General features: G+C 48.7%; 1 protein-coding gene across 12 annotated transcripts in view; it reads left to right on the top strand.

Moving 5' to 3' along the window:
• The window catches only part of LOC139761978 (protein turtle homolog B-like), a 514,207-nt gene that overhangs the window by 131,402 nt on the left and 358,445 nt on the right, over window positions 1-24,360 (top strand). For all 12 annotated transcript variants that reach the window (XM_071686726.1, XM_071686724.1, XM_071686729.1 and 9 more), the window contains exon 3: window positions 13,671-13,733. The gene's annotated coding sequence lies outside the window, so the exon portion shown is untranslated. The remainder of the gene's footprint in view (window positions 1-13,670; window positions 13,734-24,360) is intronic.

Here is a 24,360-nt window from a genome sequence, read left to right on the forward strand (position 1 = left end):
ACCCAGTAACTTATGCAGCTGCTGAACGTAGTGCAGTGAATCTAGTGTCTGTAAATCTCATTTACGGGCTGTAAATTTTTTTTTATTCTCCTTGTAAATCTTAAATAAACATCCTCTATTATATAAACATGACGTCTTGTAAACCTCTACACTATAAACATTCTTCACTTGAAATCCCCGTATATAAACATGGCGCCATACTGCCGTCATTTCCCATGGAAATTCCAACTTGATATAAATCTTGTCATATAAAAATCGGTCACTATGTAAATTCTTATTTTGTAGTCACCATCTCTACATAAACATGACTCGTATCTCTACCATGTATACATCCCCTTGCCATATAAATATCACACTATATACCTTTAAACATTCCCGTCTGGTGAATATATTTATGATTCTGAAAAAAAAATTGGTAGCACAAAAAAACAAAACATTCACACCTCATAAACATCTGTCTGCTCCTGTATAAACATTCCCTTCCCTGAGCCTCTGCCGCCGTGTATAAACATTCCCGTACCACCGTATATAAACAACCCGGGCACAAGTCATCGAAGAATGTGGGACAAGTTGACCAATCCGACTTAGTTTACGACAGTAGTTTACTGCAAACAACCTGGATCCCCCTCCTGGGGGGTGTTACGTCTGGCTGCAGCAGCTGTGTTACAGTGAATGTCACCGTTACAAGCAGGTAACACTGTCACAATCGATACAGTAATTCACCAGCAGTGCTTTTACTCCTTGTGGCCGTGAAAGTCACTAACAAGGAGGTGTGCGACAGTGAAAATCACCTGCAGATTTTCCACAGTGTCACCGTCGTATGCATGACAGTGACAAGTAAACCATGCTGTGCAGCGAGTCACTGCCACGCAGTCGACAGTGAATGTCACCGTACGTACAGTGACTGTCACTGTCACCATCACCAAGCCAGGCTGAGGGGGTTACGTGGGCCTGAGGACCGCGGCTTCTAACCTCCCAACCCAAGAACCTGGGCCCAACCCGGGCTGTATGGGGGCGTAGAAGACCCCCCCTGAGGTCTTCACCAGGTCTTCCTCCTCCTCTTCCACCCCCATCATCCTCTGGTGTCATGAAGGTCTTTCATGGCATGTCATGATGACCAGGTCGTTCAAGAGTGTGTTGTGAGCGGAGGCGTGGAGTCAGTCATGTCTCCGACTCATGCAGGTTCCCTGGCGGACTCGGACGCACATTGGCCTCTGGAGAAATTAATAAGAAATTATATGTGGCCGCCATGTGGTGTGGCGATGGGTATCAGGCAGGAGGATGGCGTGTCAAGTGGCCATCAGGAGGGCTGTCCATCAGTGACTCCGGCGCCACTACCTTCCCTCCCTCCCACCTGCACCAAAATGGCCTTCTCTTGGCCACCAGCTGACCTACACTCTAGTCCAGCAGCATTTTCATACACTGCCTCTCCCTGCCTCTTCCTCTCCCTGCCTCTTCCTCTCCGTTTACTGATTATTGAAATTTGTTTTATACTTTTTTTTTCTTGTCGTTTCTCTCCCTTTTTGCTTTTCATGATTGGGTTCTCTGTAGTTTGTTTTTGTTATATGTGTTTGTTCAGGGATCCCTTTTGTATGACGTGTGGATGGAGGGCTGGTAGGCTGGTCCCTCCTAGTTGACGAGGGGAGGAGCTGGCTGGGGTGAGTCCCTGCTGGGTGACGTGGGAGGGAGCTGATGTGGCTGGTCCCCACTGGCTGACGTGGGAGGGAGCTGGTGTGGCTGGTCCCCACTGGCTGACGTGGGAGGGAGCTGGTGTGGCTGGTCCCCACTGGCTGACGTGGGAGGGAGCTAGTGTGGCTGGTCCCCACTGGCTGACGTGGGAGGGAGCTGGTCCTAACGTGGGAGGAGTCGTATATGTGGGAGAATAATCCTGAGGTGTTCGGTAGACTGCCTCTGGTGTGGTGAGGTCCGTGTTGCTGGTGTGACGGGGAGGAGGCCCAGTGTTGTGGTGGTGGTCATCGTGGTAGGGTGGCCGTGGCTCTAGTGGTCAGCACCAGCTGCTCGTGCTAATGTTTCGACGTTCTGATGCATTAACTCGGTCAGCCGTGTAGCGGATGTGGTGTGGGATTAATACAGGTTTTGATCGAGTCCATTTCACCCCCCAGATTATCCCATGAGTATGTCGACCCCTTTTAGTTGTATTTCTGTATCCTCTGAAATGCCGTTTAATCTCCTCTTTATCTGCTGAATACTGAATGATGTCGTTTGTAAATGGATCTTCCATTTAGACCTGAAACCATCGCGTCTTCTTGACAGCCGGATGTGATCTGTCTATGGTCGCCGAATGTGTCCAAGGACCCACCCTGGCAGGGTCGTAAGGAATAATGATACCTTCCCCTACGATGATTTTTTTTTTTTCTTTTATTAGGGTGGAGGGAGACTTCAATGGAAGTTGTGGTGGGTCCTGAGTTGTGCCCCCTGGACCTCTCCACTACTGGCTACTGACAGGAGTACTGGAGGTTGGAAGGGGAGGAGTGTGGTCTGGAGGTCAAAGGGAAGGATGATGTAGTCTGGAGTCTAGATTGGAGGGGGGAAGTGTAGTCTGGGGTCTAGATGGAAGGGAAGAGGGAGTGTGGTCTGTGATCTAGGGGGAGTAGAGTCTGGGGGTCTTCGGGGAGACTGGGGGAATCTACTTCTTCTTGAATATAGAGAATCGTAGAGACGAAATTATTAGATTCTGTACAGGAAAATCTCATATGTCATGATGTCACTGAGCTCTGGAACCATAGAAGCGGAGGGGCTGATGCATTATCATTGTTGGATCTTATCTTTAGACTTGGTAGCATGGAAAATTGGACTCCCAACTACGTTACATCAATTAGAAAATGGTAGTTATATAATGCTTGAGTATGATTACGTGGGAAATGAGGTCCATAAATAGATCAAATAGATGGTGTTACACAGAGGGTAAACAAGTTCTAAAACAGCGATTGAGAAATGGAATTCTGTAGCCATGATGGTATTATTATGAAAGCTTCTGTGAAATATACTTTGAAGAATTTAAAACAAGGGTGTCGCTAACTGTAGATGATGAGGGGAGGTTGGCAGAGAGAGAGAGAGAGAGAGAGAGAGAGAGAGAGAGAGAGAGAGAGAGAGAGAGAGAGAGAGAGAGAGAGAGAGAGAGAGGTGGTTAAGTGGCAGATGTCCAAACGCAAAAGAGCTTAAGTATTGTACTGTGGACGAGATACAGATATAACCACAACCAACCAACTTCTCAGAAGTCGTAAAGAACAAGATACAAAGGAAAACAAAAGAGGAACAAAGAAACTTTGAGGAGAACATTGTGGACAGGAATATTGACCAGAACGTTGGTGTAAATTCATTACAAAACGTCTGGAGGTTAGAGAGCAGCTCAGAAGGTTAAGGGATTCAGAGCAAATGTAATGAGAAAATATTTACCGAAGTACGAGCAGTAGACTAAGTTTAAAAGTTTATTTTCGCACTGGAAGACACTGGGGCAGGAGGAGGTCCTGGAAAGCCTGGATATTGCTGGAAAAGACATAAGTGGAGTACCATATGGTTATGACCCCTATATATAGTTCCAGGTTCTGATGAGGTTTCTCCATGTTATGAGGATTTGGGCAGATACGTTTGACAAGCAGCTTCAAATATTATCTGATATGCCTTTGGGGAAAAGTGTAGCGCCAGGGGAGAGGAAGAAGCCCCTTTTTTATATACATAGTGACCAATATGGTGCAGGTATCAAAATGTTGTGCCTCTCTTAAACAAAGGAGACATGGAAATTGCGCCGACCTGCAGACTAGTCCCAGTGTCGAGTGTGGTCTGGAAGACACTGGAAAAGATAACCAGAAAGCAAATGGTCGACGACTTGCAAGGGAGGAACCTCCTAACTGAGAGACAACACTGGTTGAAGGGGGGAAGGAGAGCCTCCATATCAGGTGTCTCTGGGAGTCTGAACTCCGTTTTTTGGACTGAAGAAAACGATGGGCTGTGTGTGTGTGTGTGTGTGTGTGTGTGTGTGTGTGTGTGTGTGTGTGTGTGTGTGTGTCTATTCTGCAGCTGCCTGAAAGCGTTTGACGATGCGTCAGATAGTAGGTTAGTGAAGAAATTGGGTCCTTAGGGAGCCTAACTTTTCGCAGAAGTTCCCTCCACCACAAGAGAATTTGAGAGAAAACAAATTGTTTGCTGGCAGATTGTAGAACATTTCTTGAGTTAACAGTTAAGAAAATAATCAGCAAATTACTCCCTGCGTATTTTAGCCCCAAATACGCAGTATTTGGGGCTAAACAGTAGTCTATCTGGTTTGGTCGCCATAACTTAAAGAAACGCAGAGAACTAATAGAGAAGGTACAGAGGAGGACGGCAAGTGTAATACTAGAATTGAATAAACTTAGTTACAGTGGTAGGTTTGAGGTCATCAATTGGCCAACATTGGAAGAGAGAAAGATTAAGTGGTTATATAATCACAACCTTCAAATGTTTGAACTGGTTGGATAATATTGACAACGAAGAGATGCAAAATTAGAAGAATAAGAGGTTTTGTGATAAGGAATTAAACAAGAAACTTGGCAGAACACGAATTGAAGATATACATGATGGTATGAGAACATTAGAAGAAGCGGAACAAAAAGAAAACCCTAAGGGATGACACTAGGAAATGCCGGGAATACACGAAAGCTAAAATATTGTGTTACAGAAGAGAAAATGGTCAAAGAGATGGCGATCCACGAGTGTAGAACGTCCTCCCTCTACCGTACGAACAAGGTAATTACACACACACACACACACACACACACACACACACACACACACACACACACACACACGGGAGTGTTAAGGTAGGTTGTGGAGTGAGGCCGAGGAAGAGCGAGCTTGGCAGCATCATTCTGGGAATCTCAAAACGTGTGACACTGTAAGAGAAGGTTTATGAGAGGCGGCCACGATAGCGCCCTCCTTTGTCCCCATAATGAGCAAATGGCCAACTGAGCTTCAAAGAAAGGGCAAGGGTGACGTTGGACCCGAAGAAAAGAGCACCGGGATCTTTGAGACGGAGTAGGGTTTAAGGGGGAAGATAATGCTAAAGAAATGGTGTGTGTGTGTGTGTGTGTGTGTGTGGGAGGCTGGCTAGGGCCGAGGGAGGGAGGAAGGATGGGACGGCGTCACAGGCTGGCTCAAAGGCATGAAGGCGAGGCAAACCTCCTGAGATATGAGGGCGAATGTAATCATCCAGTATGTTTTCATCTTGGTGACAAAAGACTTGAAAAAGCGACGGTAAAGGTGGTACGATGGTACGTTTTGGGGTGTTAAGACGAAAGACAACACTTTAAGGACGAGACTTCAAGATCCAGTGGGACGATGGTAGTTGGAGTATTAACCTGATGGCGAGTCGTGCATCACAGAAGGTGCTGTTGAGTGTGTCAAATCACATTACCTGAAGACAGACCTGCAGATGTTGTGTCATATTCGTGTGACGCTGAAGGACATAGACGAACCTCAGGTTCAGGCTGATGGTTAGCTACCTCCAGAGGTCCTTCTGAAGCTGAAGCACGATGAGTGATGGAAGAAGACAGACCTGAAGACCGTGTGAAGGTTGAGGCCGTGGAGCGTCCGGGAACATCTTGGGGTGACGATAGACCTATGAAGGACCTGAGGGTTTGAGAATTATTGAATGAGTTGTGAGGGGGTAAAGGGATGTAGCAGCATCTCTCCCTCACACCTCAGTGAGGGAGGAAGGCACACAAGAGCACGTTGCTCCAGATGTTGGCTTGTAGAGCATCTGGCATACGTGTGCCTGAAGTGGGGCACTCCCCAGTCTGTCGCTGCTGCTGCTTCTGTTCTGCTTCTAGTGAGACGCAAGCAAGACACACACACTCTCTCTCTCTCTCTCTCTCTCTCTCTCTCTCTCTCTCTCTCTCTCTCTCTCTCTCTCTCTCTCTCTCTCTCTCTCTCTCTCTCTCAACCCTTCCCTTCCCAATCTTCCTTGGATTACTGAACCCACCCCGCCCACTCAATCCTGAGAGCCCACCATTTCATTTGCCCGCCCGTCATATTAGAGGCGGGAAAGTTGGCCCAGTGTCCGTGAGTATTCCTTAGCGTCTGTGATCCACCAACTTGTACCTATTATGGCAAAGCTTCACAAGGAGGAGGAGGAGGAGCCGCCAGCAGACGCTCGCGGCTCTTTTGTTCATGACGGAGCTCCGCCAGCCAGGACTCACGTTTATGAAAAGACTTTCGTGCAAAATGAGTTGAGGAAATATATTATTGATGAGAGAGGATGAGCGGAGAAAATGAGTCGTATGGGGAATGAAAGTGCGAAAGGAATAAGAAAGTGACGTGAGCGACGCACAGAGGAAAATGACGACACAGGTGGGAACAGCGAGTGGAGACTTGGGGCTGTCGGCAAAGTTATAGTCGAGGCGTCGAGCCCACTACACCAGGACCCCAGGGGCTTACAGACTAATGGAAGTGATAGAGGGGTGAAGATATTGTGTGAGGGGCATGTGAAGATGAGGAGCACGGTCTTGTAGGGTGAGGGAGACCTGGAGGAGGATGTGGTAGGGTGAGGTGGACCTGGAGGAGGATGTTGTAGGGTGAGGGGGACCTGGAGGAGGACGTTGTAGGGTGAGGGGGACCTGGAAGAGGACTTTGTAGGGTGAGGTGGACCTGGAGGAGGACGTTGTAGGGTGAGTTGGACCTGGAGGAGGACGTTGTAGGGTGAGGGGGACCTGGAGGAGGACGTTGTAGGGTGAGGTGGACCTGGAGGAGGATGTTGTAGGGTGAGGTGGACCTGGAGGAGGAATGTTGTAGGGTGAGGGGGACCTGGAGGAGGACGTTGTAGGGTGATGTGGACCTGAAAGAGGATGTTGTAGGGTGAGGGGGACCTGGAGGAGGACGTTGTAGGGTGAGGGGGACCTGGAGGAGGACGTTGTAGGGTGATGTGGTCCTGAAAGAGGATATTGTAGGGTGAGGGGGACCTGGAGGAGGATGTTGTAGGGTGAGGGGGACCTGGAGAAGGACGTTATAGGATGAGGGGACATGGAGGAGGATGTTGTAGGGTGAGGGGGACTGGAGGATGTTGATGTAGGGTGAGGGGGACCTGGAGGATGTTGATGTAGGATGAGGGGCATCAGGAGGGAGATGTCTGAGGGTGAGGGACGTCAGGAGGGAGAGAAACAGATTTAAACTTTATGAATAAGATTCGAAAATCCTCAGACCGTAAGATTAAGGCTATAGACCGGGGAACCTGAAACCAGTCGGCCTGAAGGACCAGTCATCCTAGAAATACCAGTCAGCCTAACAGACCAATTAGCCTAAAAGAACGGCCATTCTAACAAGTCAAGAAGATATTAAAGTACGTTTTGGTTGAATGTCTTTCATGAGTTCTACAACGTGAGGAAGGAAGGCTCGGAGCCAGGGGAAGAAAAAGCAAAATCCGAAATTTTGAGACAGAAGTTGGTTAAAAAAAGATTTACGTTAATGAGGAAGAATAATTCTCCACGCAGGAAGCACGATATTATACTGTACCGAAGACACTGGAAAGTATGTAACGAGATTGAAATTTTTACGAAATCTGCTGCATAAGTTGTGGGAAGAAAAGGAGGAGGAGAAAGAAGATGCTCTATCAGAAAAGACGTGTCGAAAATTTTTCGAGTATGTGATGAAGGCGAGCGGAGAGGAGGCGGTAATGTCCTGCGAGATATGAGGGAGTGAAAGTGGCCATGAGGGCGAGTAGTATGGCCTGCTAGGGAGCGACGCCCGCCAGATTTAGATAAGTGAGGTGACAAGAGCGATGATTTACCGGCGAGTTAGTGGCGACGTGACCAGTAGGAGGAGCATGTGTGGCGGGCGTGTGGGAGCTGGTCGCCGCCTTTGTTGATCGCCAGGAGGGGGGGGTTCAGGTGGCTATTGCATGTGAGGGAGGTGGCCGGTCGGTGATGGTGATTGGTCCTGTGAGGGAGTGGGGGTGTGTGTGACGGCTGGCTGGTGTCAGCTTAACGTGGGAGGTGGTGGCATGGTGTGACGGGTGCCACCTAAATGAGGGAGGGAGGAGGTGTGTGTGTGTGTGTGTGTGTGCGCTACGGCTGGTTGGTGTTGTGCTGTGACGGGTGTTCTGCCGGACCTGGCAAGGGTGTAGTGGTGTACGAGACCTGAGGTAGATAGAGGGGGAGGAAGCATGTGATGACGATGGGTGTGTACTGGAGTAGAGAGAGAGGGAACTCACGAGTGATTACTGCGAGACTGTGGCAAGAGGCAGGTTATCGCGTAGCGCTCACCGCGGAAGAACACTGCATTGCGAAGAACAAGTCGTCTGATGTAACGTGTAGGCAAGTGTCATGTTTAAGACGGAGAGTTTGCCCGCTTTAGTTCATTCCAACTCTATATTTCGTACAAAATATGGAATGGGATCCTTGTGGTGTCTGTCTCTAGGTCTCTATGTTCAATGTTATCAGATGTATGTGGTAGGTGTCAGAGTTAATACAGTATATATACAATGCATACAGTAGAACATACGTAGCTTTACATTATACACAATATACACATAACGTATATAAAGGAGGGTTGCTTAATGCTTCAAGAAAGAAGAGACTTCCTTCAGAACGGCATCGGTAAGACTTATAAAAGACCCGGCTTATGTGGGGAGTAACATAAGGTCTCCATCTGTGGGCCCGTGGAGTGGTAATGGTCCAGCAGGCGTCGCGGAAGCATTGTGTGAGTGGACACCTGGAGAGGTAGTGGACGAGGCTATGGCTGTCGGGGCTCTTATTTCTGTGGGCTGAAAGCCAGCAGCCAACGTGTCGGTGAGGCAGAGAGATGAGACAGCTACCTGGGACAAAGGAGCGACACTTGACAGCCGCTGAAGTTCAGGCTCACTGCGCAGCCGTCTCAAATCCTCCCAATTACCAAGGTGGGTAGCGAGAGAGAGGAGGAGGAGGAGGAGGGATGCCAACGCGATGCAAGATGGTGACGTGAGGGTGATGGCTGGACCCTCTGCCTCGCCCCTGTGTCAAGTGCACCATCGTTAGCATGGCCTTACCCTGATGGCCCGGTCCTGTGGTGTGCAGTTCCTGGCCTCCTGTCTGTCGTGTAGTGTAGTGGACATCTGGTGAACACCTGCTGCGTGCATCCCCTGATGTGAGAGCCTCTCCATGTGTCTAGAAAGCCGAGGCACCTAGTTTTACGACCTAGGAGCTGTGGGTACAGCTATCCTCGTGTGAAGAAATAGAGATTGGTGGACGACCTGTGGTTAGGGATGAGTGGAAGGCTGAGATAAAGAGGAGTCAGGTTCTGCAAGAGGCGCGAGGAACATGAAGGAATATGTTAATCAAACGAATGAGGAGGGAAATGGGAGGGAACTGGAGGAGACTGGAGACAGCCTGGGATGCTGAGGGCCTGGCCAGGATTGTGATGGGGCCCGAGTCGCTGCCTCTTATGGACATACCACAACAATGATGGTGGTGCCATGCTCCAAGGGACGGTAGATAATGCCTTGGTCAGGCATGGACCCCGTGTGGGTCTGCGCCTGCTGGTCGTGCGTGACAGCGTCGTTCGAGATGTCAAGTGTGGGTGTTCCGTGACGTCGCGAAGCTGGTGATGTCGTCGCAAAGTTGGTGACGTCACACATGAGCGAGTTGGCCACGAGCTTAGGGTCTCTGTGAGGCCACCACGAACCACCACCCTCGCCCAGGTCCTGATGCTGATGATATTGTCCTGTTATGGATTTTCTCTGCTCCTCTCTGTCTCTGGGCTTGACGCCACCTGGATCAGTTCCCAGTGATAATATCAAGCATAAAGAGCGATGCTTGCAAGCGATGCTTCGGTCCCCTTGCTGCTGTGTGTGGCGGGGAGGGAGAGAAGGGGAGGTTGATGACGATAATGGAACCTGCCCATCCTGGTCTGTGTACCTCCCGCCTCCACCACCGAGACCACTACACCTGCCACACGACCACCGCCACTACCACACCTGCCACAGAACAGTCATCCTTTCCCCACCGCCACTACCACACCTGCCACAGAACAACCACCACTTCCCCACCGCCACTACCACACCTACCACAAAACAACTACCACTTCATTCCCCTCCATCATCAGAGGTCTTGAGCGACCTGCAGTGTACCATAACTGATGTAATGGATCTACGCAGCAGAGGACAACACATTCCTCAGTAAGGGAAGATCAAGCTCTCTCAGCTGCTCCACCACAACGATTATATTGCAGGGACGCTGGACGACCAACGAGACACTGATGGGACATAACATAGAGTTAGCAAAAGCCTCTGGTGACTGTAAGATGGTTTCATGGTTCACTTCTTCCGTAACAAAAGAAGGCCTGGTAAAGCAGGAGGATGGGATCAGATCACATGTAAAGTACCTGATTTTATACAATGTTCATGATGGAGAGCTGTGCTTCCTAAGGAAGTACACTTGCACCTCCATTGTTTATCTCTTTCATAAGTGACGCAGGTGCAGACAGACCACAGCTTCGTGAGACTCTTTGCAAATGGTTTTAGAAATCAGTCAAATCCCTCAGCAAGCCACTAAAACATGGCGTGTTGTGATAGGGGCAACTTGATGCTAGTGGAACTGAAGAATAAGAAAAACATACAGAATACTATTCATGAACAAACATGATCATATCACGGAGGAGGGATGTGAAAGTAATATACCTGATGACAATATCTTCAGAAAACGAGAGATCAGTCTTGCCTTCTTCAAAGAAGATGGAAGGCTGTGAACCTGTGAGACGACGAGAGAGAGAGGCAGGCAAACTAATACTGACTTCCACCAGACCTCTAACAATAGTTCAGACCATAACAGCCTTGTTTTTGTACCACCTTTCACCACGATCGCAATTCTCGCCTTAGAAAATGTGTGGAAAAGTCCCAGAAGGCTTTCTTCTCAACCTGAACTGAAAAAAAAAAGTTTTATTTTGGCATAACATCCACGGATTACAGTAAATCAAGAGCATTAGTGTCAGCAAATCTGGTGACAAATTAATCCGAGGCCAGAGCTGTTCATCCCACTACCAGTGAGCGATGGAAACACTGTGGGTCGTCCAGTGGAAAAAAAAAAGGAAAAAGAAGGGGAAAACAAAATCCTCCCACTGGGCAAATATGTACGGAGCGCAACAGATCATCTGGTTTATGGCGGACGGCCTGTGTAGGCGGACTCAAACAGACTGTTTGATCAAAGGAGGAACAGTGAAGCTTGGTTACAGACCAGGCTGTGGGGGTGGACGAACCTCCACCCCCCCCCCCATTACTGCTTCTCCCCATTATCACCATCCCATTTCCCCCACCATAACTACCTCCTGCTCCCATTATCACCATCCAGTGTCATTAATACCCGCCCAGTTATCACCACCCATGTCCCCACTCCTCCCCATTACCAGCACCCCATGCGTCCACCATCGCCATCATTACTGCTACACCACAGACCAGTAATCCCAGACTCCAACAGCTCGGTAGATCAACAACCCACCTCAGCAGCTTAAACTCGGCCTGAGCTGTTATGGTTATAGAAGACCTCCGGCCTATGAGGTCAACTCTTGGTAAACCCCGGCCTCCTGGGTCAACTCTAGGTAAATCCAGGCGTCTGAGGTCAACTCCAGGCCCTACCCTTCGTCAGCGGTGACCTACGTAGGCCTTCGTCGCCTTCGTCTGCAGTTTCCTGTGTCCGCCTTCCTCAAAGCACGGAACCACCTGACGGAGGCGGTGCCGATGGCTGGGGTGCTGGGCCCTAGCACCACCACCTCCCTCATGGTTGTGGTACACAAGGGCCGTAATGGCGCGAGGGAGTCACGCAGGAACGGGTTAAACATTCACCACCCTTGGCTCTCCCCTCTACCACCGTCACACCACCGTCACGACATCCGCCTAGCGTCACACCACCGTCACCAGCTTCCTTAGCAGTGTCACACCACCGTCACCAGCTCCCCTAGCAGTGTCACAGCTCCGTCACCAGCTCCACTGATAGCGTCACTCCACCGTCACCATTTCCCCTTCCCACCGTCACGCTACCCTTGTTAAACACACTCTAAAAGAATAGAATTCTTTGGTGTGTGTGTGTGTGTGTGTGTGTGTGTGACATTTATGCGCTGTTGCCACGAGCCCAGGGACTTGGGGGGAAAGTTATACGATAACAATACATGGCGTATCGTCACGCATATTGTAATATCTTTTTACGAATTCCCTCCATGAGCCAGGGTATGTCATGTGACGTAGATGGGATGATAAGTTGATCCTTCTCCAAGGATAGCCTTGTGGTTGCACAGGTTACAACGGGTTGGAAGAAAGAAAGAATTAAGAATTGCTTTTGATAATGACATATTGCGTGTGGTTGGGTAGTTAAGGTAGTTAGGAGGTCTTGCTATACGACGGTGATGGCCTTGCGTCTACATCGCTACAGTGACGGAATCTTGGGGCATTCCAGTGAACAGTGACATGTTTATACACACACACACACACACACACACACACACACACACACACACACACACACACACACACACCTGGCAAAGACAATGATGTGTGTGTGTGTGTGTGTGTGTGTGTGTGTGTGTGTGTGTGTGTGTGTGTGTGTGCGCGCGCGCCAAAAGAGAAAAGACTTGGGGCATATTTACAGGGTTAAGAGACGGGGCAACACGAGTGTAAAACTCTCCCTCCGCGACACACAAATAGTAGTGACAAATATCTATGACACACAGACACACACACACACACACACACACACACACACACACACACACACACACACACACACACACACGCACACACAGAAGAGTTAGAGGTGACTTGATCACAACCTTTTTAAGGTTTTAGAACAGGTCGATGACGTGGACAGTGAACAATTCTACGAGTTATGTAGGGAAAGAACAACCAGAGAACATAACATGAAATAATGCAAGAAACTTGTTGAAAATAAGGTGTGAAGAAGTACTTTTATGATGTAGTTTGTATAGTATAAGTGTGGTGGGTGAATAGAATGAAATGACATGGTTAATGCATACTGTAGAGATATATTCAAGGGAATGTATGGTAGTAGAGAATGTTCAGGAGATGGAGGGGCCTTACAAGTTTAAAATTCTCTCCCTTTACGGTACAAATAAGTAATTAAACACACCTTAAAATTTGACCCTTTTTAGCGTACGCCACATTCTTGGTAACTTTTTCTCTGCCATATATCATTGTTTAATTTCTGTTCCTGAGAAGTGACTGCCTGTGTGCCCCCCAACATTGATAGATCACGTTATTGTGGGCCAGCAACTGCGTCACATGATTACTATATGACCATAGGCAATTCAAGAATGGGTGGTTATGATGTCTGCTTCTTCCCTTCCACCGCTAAACTTTGGAACTCTTCATCTGCTCACGTTTTATCCTGCAGCTCTGACCTGTTCCTTTTTTTTGTACAAGGCAGCTTTTTATTTTCTTGCTGGATTTCCTCCAGCTTCTGTTCTTGAGGCAGAGGATGAATTATTACTCCTCTTTAGACACCTTTTCATGTAGTCCCTATTGTGTGTGGCGTATGTGAACGTGGGGAGAGAGTTTTACGTCCTTGTTGTCCCTTGTGTGTGTGTGTGTGTGTGTGTGTGTGTGTGTGTGTGTGTGTGTGTGTGTGTTGTGTGTTGTATTAAAGATAAAATCTACAGTATGAGATAAGGACAGTGATAAACCTCGTCGATTTTCTTTACAGGAGGCTGTAGTCCCCCTACCATCTTCTTCACTAGCAACCCAGCAGCAGCCTATATTATATAAGGTAAGACACTTTGCTGTTTATTTGCTTAGCCACGTACGGTCATCCCCAAGTCCTGCTTGTGGTATTTCTCTTGCTCGCCAGGTGTCGGATATGCTTTCCTTTTTCCATTATATAATGTGTAAGTCATGTTATAAGGTTGTTTTTTAAGGGGGGATTAATGTGGAGTTTAGTCTTTCTCTCTTTGACTTAAAGGACGTGTTTACAGTCCATTATATAATGTGTAAGTCATGTTATAAGGTTGTTTTTTAAGGGGGGATTAATGGGGAGTTTAGTCTCTCTCTCTTTGACTTAAAGGATGTGTTTACTGTCTCCACTGATGGTGTTCTGTATATCAAATAACAATAGATGTAAAGTTCTGGTCATATATATGCACAGGACAGTCTGCTGTTGGCTCGTTCTTATGGCGAGTGATGTGATGACGTGTCCTGAGACGTGTGTACCAGGGGCTTCAGGTAATCACTGGGGTCATGTGTTCTCTGAGTGGTTCATGCGACGAAGAACATTTCCTGCCGTTCATGGTGGCGTCGTCTGTTCTCATAAGTCCAATGGCGCAAGAAGTTCTTGGTCTTGAATGTTCTTATGAAGGGCAGTATATCCCCAGGGTATGGGTGCTGTGAAGGCCTGAGGACTGCGGCTTCCAACAGCTTGGTCGACCAACGACTCAGTCCAGCAGCCTGGCCCAGCCCGGGCTGTGGGGGGTGAAGACCCCCCCAGAAGACCCCCTTCTCACCAGCAGCTAATTTGTTTTCCTCTGTATTTAGCTTCGTGCGACAGTTTCAGTCTGTGGTTAATGTCATCATTTGTCATTTGTTTTTCCCGTTTTGAGTGTGATGAGGCCGTGTGAGACGCTGTGCGTCTTGTGTCCCTTCTCATATAAGGAGAATGTCGCTAAGGAGCCTTTGTGGCTAGTAAGATCTGGCCAGGATGTTAGGTCAGGTTAGCAGGATGCGTGAGTGGAGGGAGAGCAGAGGTGGGAGGATGCGTGGTGAGTGGAGGGAGAGCAGAGGTGGGAGGATGCGTGGTGAGTGGAGGGAGAGCAGAGGCGGGAGGATGCGTGGTGAGTGGAGGGAGAGCAGAGGTGGTAGGTGGGCAGACAGCTCGTGTGTAGGTAGTAGTCATGAGGAAGAGGTTTTCCCTCAGCTTGTGGACCATGACAGGCATTCATGAAGTATGGAGGGGAGCGGAGGAGGCAACACCCCTGGGCCCCTCACACCGCTGTGGTGACACATGTCAGGTTGTCGATAGCAGACCAGCCAGCGAGGAGCTGGGGCTAGGGAGAGGGAGGTGTGATGTGAATGTTGCTGTAGATGGCCAACTTCAGGTGTGTGTGTGTGTGTGTGTGTGTGTGTGTGTGTGTGTGTGTCAGGGAACCTTAGCGCCCTCCCTTCCCTCCACCCTGGCCGTTCCCTCCAGGCCAGCAAACGGGGCGTCACGGGAGTTAATACGTTATGGCGTTTACCTTAATTAATAGGGAGGGTGTGAGGATACCGTGTGTGTCAGTCAACACGCGCGGTATTCCATTACGACACATCAAAAGGTTAACGCTGTCGCGGACAGCGGCAGAAGCAGCGGCGGCAGCAGAAGCAACCAGCAGCAGCAGCTGCAGTCAAGGACATGCGGGTGAGGGTGGAGCCTCCAGCCAGCCTCCCTCCCTCACAGGTCCTCCCAAAGCTTAGCTCCTATTTTTCCACATGTGTTTGCCGACTGTGTCGCGTTCTGTAGCCTCATTTACCCTGGGGGAACCGCGACCCCTCGGCTGTTCTACACACCAGGTGACCACGTCGCCCCCGTAACACACGAGGATGAAGGTGACGATGACGTAAGTTTGCAGTGTGTGTGTGACGGGACATTGGAGGTCAGACTGACGGTAAAGTTGACAGGGGTGGATCACGCCGTTGCCTGACTCTGGCGGTAGCGTCTTCCCGACCACGTCGTTGTGGTGGGATTACCTTCTGGATCATTCCCAGTCTCCTTCGCCTGATTGCCCTCAACATCCCCCGACACAGTACCCCCTCAGTCTGCGCTCCGTGGCTTGTTCTCGTAATTGGCTGTGTGTGTGTGTGTGTGTGTGTGTGTGTGTGTGTGTGTGTGTTGTCTCCCCTCGTGTGTTCTTCTTTTTCTGACTTCCGTTCTTTCTTCGGCGTTTTTCGTTCATTCTGAGGTACGTCACTTGCCATCTCATTTGCCTGTCTTTGTCCCAGCTGCTGGTTCCCTCTCGTCGCTTTCCCTCTGTGCTCACTTTTGCTCTGTCCTCCTCTGTGCCTTCCTTTGTTTACCTCTTGCTATGTTCCTCCCTGTACACCCTTGACTCTGGCAGAGCTTTAGGGGTCGTACATCTCCCTCTACACCCTCGATCCTGGCAGAATATCAAGGGTTGTATATCTCCCTGTACACCCTTGACCCTGTCAGAACTTAAGGGGTCGTACATCTCCCTCGACATCCTTGACCCTCGCTTAACTTCAAGGGCTGGACATCTTTACTTCATGTACACTCCTCACCATGGCTAAACCTTCAAGGTCGTACCTGGATGATACATGGAGTCGTCCTAGAGGAGTGGTCTTCCACCCCCCCCCCCCCCCCCCACACACACACACACACACACACACACACACAGCCCGGGTTTGGCCCCTGGCTGCTGAGTTGGGTCGTTGGTCGACAAAGCTGTTGGAAGCCCTAACTATGACTGACCTTCAAGGGGTGTATTTACGTATTTCTGTGTCTATCTCTCGACCGAGATAAAGCCAGGTGCTAAGACGCCCTGTACATGACACATCTGAGGGAGACATGTGAGAGAGAACACATTTATAGGGAGGGAAAGATCACAGCCAGACAGAGCCGCAAGGTGGATTAGTAGAATATAAGAATTACTGAGACAGACACGTAGATCAGATGGAAGCATTATGGTATAGACATGGATCCAAAGAAAGCATTATGTTATACTCATAGATCAGAAGAAAGTGTTATGCTATGCACATGTATCCGAGGAAAGCATTATGCTGTACACATAGATCCGAGGAAAGCATTATGCTATACACATTAAGATGCGTGGGGAAGCATTATGGTATACACATTAAGATGCGTGGGGAAGCATTATGGTATACACATTGAGATGCGTGGGGAAGCATTATGCTCATGGATGATACTGTAAAGCCTAATATTGACATTTAGATCCGAGGGAAGTATTATATTATGCACATGGATAATGCTAGAAGACCCAGTCTTGTAACTAACTCGTATATAACAACAGTTTCTTGCTGGAATGACAACTTGGATATAGTCAGTAGATTCAGTCCACTGGAGAGCACAGATGCTGCAGAAATGACTTGCCTTCGAACTGGTAAAAAAAAACATAAGTTTCATGAGTTCTTAGGTTGTCTTCTAGTTCAGTGGGGTGTCAGTGGTCATCCCATGTATGGTTGGAGGGACGCTAATGGTCCATGAGGATTTTAATCCCACTGGATATGGCTGGCAGTGGAGTGTGTCATTTCTTTTTCTGCAGTGGATGATGTTAATGCTGCGCTGTGTGAGATGTTGGTTATGCTGCATTGTGTGATGCTAATGCGTCACTGTATAATGCTGCTGGTGCTGCATACTGTGATGTTAGTGAGGATTGATGCTAATGCTGTGCTGCTATTCTGATGTTGCCTGGCAAATATGATATCAGTGATGCTGGCGATGCCTCGTATGCTGTGTTATGGTGATGGTATTATGTTCTGCTAATATATATATACCACCTTATGTGGTAATGCTGCAGGGTGCTGCCCGGGCGTGATGATGGTATGATAGTACATGCTGTTAATGCTCCCGCTGCATAACATCAAGGGTCAGATCGGTGCTGCACTGTATGCTGCTGTTATGGTTCACCAGAGCAGCTGGCGAGGCTAGGTCACTCCAGTGGCCAGAAACTGGGAGCTGTGTGATAGTGAACTCCGGGTGGACGTAACCGTAGAGTTTTCTCCCTGAGGCTAACATCTTCATATGTATTGAGTCAGGTGTAGGTAAAGGCAGCGTTCATGGTAAACGTGTCTCTTAAAGGAAGACGTTGTAGTGGTCTGGAATGATTCCCAAAGTCTGGTGGTGGAAGAGAGGAAGTAAACATAAGATTAAGCAACCCATTTAGTTGCCATTATTCACACGATAATTGCGGTACGATCTATGACGGTATGTGTGTGTAGAGGGAACAAGGAACACCTGAAAGACCCGCCAAGACTGGCCTGTTGGGTACAGTACCTGGTTAATACCTAGCCAGAGGTGGAAACAAGCAAGGGGGGGTGGGGGACTGGTCTTTGCTACCCCCCTTGGAACACATGTTAGCTGTATTGTGAAGGTCCGCTGGTTGGGTAGGCAGCCAGCAGCCACGGGTGGAAGCGAGTGTAGCGGCAAAAATTTGGTTGCTGCCGTGAAGAGGTTTTAAGAGTTGAGATGAAGGATGAGAGTGGCTTCACATTACTTTGGGGTAGGACTGGTAGGGGGGGGGGGGATGCGGGCGGTAATTGCGTCAGCGCTGGGGCAAACTTGGCCTCATCTCCTGGAAACTTTGAGGGTAACAATAGTGTCATTACGAGCAAGCTGGGCGCAAGAATGTTAGTGCTGCTGTTTCCATCATCGATCGCCATGCCGCTGGCTGAGAGCAGGGAGGGGCAAGGGGAAGGGGGGGTGGGAAGGGAGGGGGTATGCCAGGAAGCAAGGGGAGGGGGGTGAAGCGAGGAGGCCAGGAAAACAGGGGAGGGGATGAAGCGGGGAGGCCAGGGGAAGGGGTGAAGCGGGGAGGCCAAAGAGCCAAGGGAAAGAGGGGTTAAGGGAGGAAGTCAGAAAGCCAGGAGAAGGAGTGAAGGGAGGAGGGAGGGAGAAAGGGTGAAAGGAGCGGGCTAGGAGGCTGGTGAGGTGGGTATAGGAATGGGGATCATGCAGCCAGAGGAGGGGGTGTTGGGTGGGGGAAGGGAGGCTAGGGCAAAGGATGGAAGAATATAGCTAGGAAGACCACTGAAGGGAACCAGGAGGCTAGAGAAGGGTCGTAGGATGGGAACCAGTGGAGGTAGAGAGGGTAGAGAACAGGGGAAAGAAGGGAGCCAGTGAACTACAGATGGAGGGTCTTCTACCCCACAGCACCTCGGGCGAGATCTAAGCTGCTGAGTTGGTTCGTTGGTCGACTAAGCTGTTTGAGCCCACGGCCCGCATGCCCGCGTGACCACCACAGCCTGATTGGTGGAGTACATCTCGTAAATTACTTACCCAGGACAGTTTTGAGGATATTAAACCAAGTCGCTCATACTGTTGTGTTAGAAGGAAACTGTTTTTGAGTTTAGTATGCAGTCATGCCTTCTAGGATTTTCCAAGTGTAAATCATGATATACCTTTCTCTTTCGCACGTTCATGAGTACGACGTCTCTGGTTTCATTTGTTCCCCGTTGGTCAAAGTCTTAACAGCGTCAGTGCGAATGGTGAAGGTTCCTTGCACACCTTCTAACTCTGACGTTTCGTAAGAGTATTAGTGCCTTCAAGAGAGTCATTATTGTTTTTTCACTCTCTTTCCTTAAAGGTCCGCAAGATCCACCCTATCATTTCTTTGAAAAAGGCAACTGTTGCTTCCTTGTGTTCGCTGAAGGTGAGGACGTCAAGCATCATCGTTTCTTGGTCTTGTTCGCTGTTCAGTCGTTTGTATATCTCCAGTTCCACCGTATCCTCACTACCCTCACACCAGAGTAGATGGAACTCTTCCCCATTGAAAAGTGTGTTGTCTTCAGTGCCCTAGCGGTTGACTTTGTGTATACTTGCAGTTTCCTGCGTCGTGTGAGATTTTAGGTTTGGTGATTATGGAGTTATCCTGTGCAGGGGATACCCTCTAAACACTGTTGTAACAGATGGTCCTGTTAGTCACAAGCATCACCAAGATAATCTTACTGTTATCATCATCACCAGGATATGACAAGGTTATTTGCAATATTGCCAGCAACCATCAGGAATACACTGGACTGTACAATGGAGAGATTTGAGAAAGACCTAAACAAATACCTTTACACTGTACCTCACGAGTCAGGATGTGGTGGCCATGAAAGCATACGTGTCGCGTCCTCCAACAGCCTGAGTGAACAGTGGAGCAAGAAAGCAGCTTGGTCCTAGACCCAGCTTTGAGGGTTAAGGTCCTCGGAAACCATCGTAAGGTATACGTAAGGTAAGGTAAGGTGCCAGACCCAGCTGTGTGGGTTGAAGACCTCCCAAACCATCGTAAGGTATACGTAAGGTAAGGTAAGGTGCCAGACCCAGCTGTGGGGGTAGAAGACCTCCCAAACCATCGTAAGGTATACGTAAGGTAAGGTAAGATGCCAGACCCAGCTGTGGGGGTAGAAGGCCTCCCAAACCATCGTAAGGTATACGTAAGGTAAGGTAAGGTGCCAGACCCAGCTGTGGGGGTAGAAGACCTCCCAAACCATCGTAAGGTATACGTAAGGTAAGGTAAAGTGCCAGACCCAGGTATGGGGGTAGAAGACCTCCCAAACCATCGTAAGGTATACGTAAGGTAAGGTAAGGTGCCTGACCCAGCTGTGGGGGTAGAAGACCTCCCAAACCATCGTAAGGTATACGTATGGTAAGGTAAGGTGCCTGACCCAGCTGTGGGGGTAGAAGGCCTCTTAAAAACCTAAGGGGTACTTTGGGTAAGGTAGTGTAAGGTAAGGGAAGGTCATGAGCGCTGACCTCAATATGGTCATGCGGCGCCTGCCTGGGGCTGCTGACGTCATCAGTATTGAACTCAGCTTGGTCATGGGGCGCTGGTCTCAGGCTGCTGACGTCATGAGTATTGAACTCAGTAGGGTCATGGGGCGCCTGCCTGAGGTTGCTGACGTCATGAGTATTGAACTCAGCGTGGTCATGGGGCCCGGATGTCAGGCTGGTGACGTCACGAGGGTCCGTCAGCGTGAGCGGGGTCATATATATATATATATATATATATATATATATATATATATATATATATATATATATATATATATATATATATATATACTCACACGATTGACCACGGGAGTTTATATAGATATATATATATTCTGTTGAGGTTTAAGAGTTTCAGCAACTTTATTAAAAATAAACGTAAATTGCATAAATGAATAAAAACGTCTTAATAAATAGTTCTGAATATTCACTGGTATTGTCGGGTCTGAAGATAAAAATGTCTGCGCTAATTTTGGAAGCTGGCGTCCATAGGGGGAGGATGACGACCCCCTCCCCTCCCTTCCTCCCTATTTCCTGTGATATTTGCATTTTCATTGGTATAGGAATATCCAAAGAGACCCCCCCCCCCACCCCAGACCCCCCTTAGTTCCCTCGGACCCCCCAGTCCCCCAGGCTGGCCAGCTGGCGAATATCTTTTTGAAGAATCTTTGAGTCGTGCATGGCGGTAGGTGTGACCAGCCATGGTACTTATGTGGACTTTTGATATCTGTGGTGGTGGTGGTGGAGTGGTGGTGGTGGAGTGGTGGTGGTGTGGTGGTGGTGGTGGTGGTGGAGTGGTGGTGGTGGTGGTGGTGGTGGAGTGGTGGTGGTGGTGTGGTGTGGTGGTGTGGTGATAGCATCAGTGTTTCCGGGGAAGAGCAGAGGAAGAACATGCCTTCCTTCCCTCAGTGACCCTGTAGTGAGAGACGGTCATAACACAATCCTTAAGGCAGAAAAAGAAATTTGAATGCTAAGAAAAGTGTGTTGACAATCCATGTCACGTCGCTGTGGTGGTGAGGACCACAGAGAAGAGGGGGGGGGGGGGGAGCTAGGGTTGGTTAGGTGTCGCATTTCATACGTCAGTTTGTGATTAATCTTCCTCTCTGATCCTCCTCATTCTCCATTACTCTTTATTAATCATCATTACTCCTCACGTACAAGACACAGCTGATGTCACAGTTTTGTTTGTGTGTGTGTGTGTGTGTGTGTGTGTGTGTGTGTGTGTGTGTGTGTGTGTGTGTGTGTACGTGCGTCCATTTCATAGTACTTCAGTTCGGAAAGTTCAATGTCGCTTAGAAATCTGTGGTTCGAGATATCCAAGAGATAACATTTTGTTATCGTTGGTAACTTATGAACATCAGTACTTACTATCTGTTGGCAAGAGGGGTATTGGAAACCTTCATACATTGTAATCGTTGTAATCACAAAGTGCCCCATTGATTACGTTAAGAGAAAACGCTTCAAACAGCTAAGGCCTGATGATTATTTAACATATTTCTGCAATCGTGACAAATGCTATAGACTGTACAGTGTCGGGAATTTAAAAAGAGTTTGCATCGTATTAACACGATTTGTTGCATCAGTTAGGTTACGTGATCCTATGGTTCTCGCCCTCCAGCTGCCTGGCAGAACAGAAGAACAACGTAACAGTTTGGTTCCAGATTCAGCTGTGGGGTATTAAAGCCTACGAAGCTATCTTAAGGTAAGGTAAGGTGCCAGACCCAGCTGTGGGGGTAGAAGACCTCCCAAACCATCGTAAGGTATACGTAAGGTAAGGTAAGGTGCCAGACCCAGCTGTGGGGGTAGAAGACCTCCCAAACCATCGTGAGGTATACGTAAGGTAAGGTAAGGTGCCAGACCCAGCTGTGTGGGTTGAAGACCTCCCAAACCATCGTAAGGTATACGTAAGGTAAGGTAAGGTGCCAGACCCAGCTGTGGGGGTAGAAGACCTCCCAAACCATCGTGAGGTATACGTAAGGTAAGGTAAGGTGCCAGACCCAGCTGTGTGGGTTGAAGACCTCCCAAACCATCGTAAGGTATACGTAAGGTAAGGTAAGGTGCCAGACCCAGCTGTGGGGGTAGAAGACCTCCCAAACCATCGTGAGGTATACGTAAGGTAAGGTAAGGTGCCAGACCCAGCTGTGTGGGTTGAAGACCTCCCAAACCATCGTAAGGTATACGTAAGGTAAGGTAAGGTGCCAGACCCAGCTGTGTGGGTTGAAGACCTCCCAAACCATCGTAAGTTATACGTAAGGTAAGGTGCCAGACCCAGCTGTGTGGGTAGAAGACCTCCCAAACCATCGTAAGGTATACGTATGGTAAGGTAAGGTGCCAGACCCAGCTGTGGGGGTAGAAGACCTCCCAAACCATCGTAAGGTACACGTGAGGTAAGGTAAGGTGCCAGACCCAGCTGTGTGGGTAGAAGACCTCCCAAACCATCGTAAGGTATACGTAAGGTAAGGTAAGGTGCCAGACCCAGCTGTGTGGGTAGAAGACCTCTCAAACCATCGTAAGGTATACGTAAGGTAAGGTAAGGTGCCAGACCCAGCTGTGTGGGTAGAAGACCTCTCAAACCATCGTAAGGTATACGTAAGGTAAGGTAAGGTGCCAGACCCAGCTGTGTGGGTAGAAGACCTCTCAAACCATCGTAAGGTATACGTAAGGTAAGGTAAGGTGCCAGACCCAGCTGTGTGGGTAGAAGACCTCCCAAACCATCGTAAGGTATACGTAAGGTAAGGTAAGATGCCAGACCCAGCTGTGTGGGTAGAAGACCTCCCAAACCATCGTAAGGTATACGTAAGGTAAGGTAAGATGCCAGACCCAGCTGTGTGGGTAGAAGACCTCTCAAACCATCGTAAGGTATACGTAAGGTAAGGTGCCAGACCCAGCTGTGGGGGTAGAAGACATCTTTCTAGTACACACACACACACACACACACACACACACACACACACACACACACACACACACACACATGTTATGTAGGTGTATACACACCTGTGTGCTAAAAAGAAGCTAAATTGTCTACCCTAAATATTGGAGCTAAGTCTAAGGACCTGAGATGCGCTGTGGACATACATACATACATACATACATACATACATACATACATACATAATACCTACCTACCTACCTACCTACCTACCTGCCTGCCTACATACATACATACATACATACATACATACATACATACATACATACATACCTATTTACTTACATACATGCATACATACATACGTACATACATACAAACATGCTGTAATTGAAAAAAATAGGATAGTGGGTTACCCGCACCCATTTTCTTAAATGATATTCATGTTGTGTCCCTTACCCTGCCCATTACTGAGGCCAGGCGCACCCGGACCGTGTCTCAACCGTGAGATATACACTTCACTGCATCAAGTGGTGTTTCTCCTGCCGTGTTTACGTTTTCTTTGTATGTAGTTTTTTAAGGGGCGACTCTGGTAGACTGGAGGGATGTTAGCTGGGGTGGGGGAGTTGTTGTGGAGCAAGCTGTTCTCACGTCATTACACATCATATGTATACAGAAGACATAGGTGTTCATATGTCTATACCTATAGGGTTGAGACAGAGCTAAGACACACACACACACACACACACACACACACACACACACACACACACCAGCCTGGGGCAGAGACTCCTGGACTCAGCGGGCTATTCACATTCACTGATGGGCAGAAGATAAGGACATCCCCGCCGTCTTAAGGGTGATGGCACCAGTGCCGCTGCTCACGTCAGACGCCCTAACGTGTTGGCGGTGGCGGTGGCTTCTGCCATTTATCTTCCCCGAGGCGCTGAACGTAAAGCTGTGGTGGAGGAAGGGAGCTGTGGTGGGGGAAGGGAGCTGTGGTGGGGGAAGGGAGCTGTGGTGGGGGAAGGGAGCTGTGGTGGA

Source organism: Panulirus ornatus, chromosome 42 (assembly GCF_036320965.1).
Source record: "Panulirus ornatus isolate Po-2019 chromosome 42, ASM3632096v1, whole genome shotgun sequence".
Lineage (NCBI taxonomy): Eukaryota > Metazoa > Arthropoda > Malacostraca > Decapoda > Palinuridae > Panulirus > Panulirus ornatus.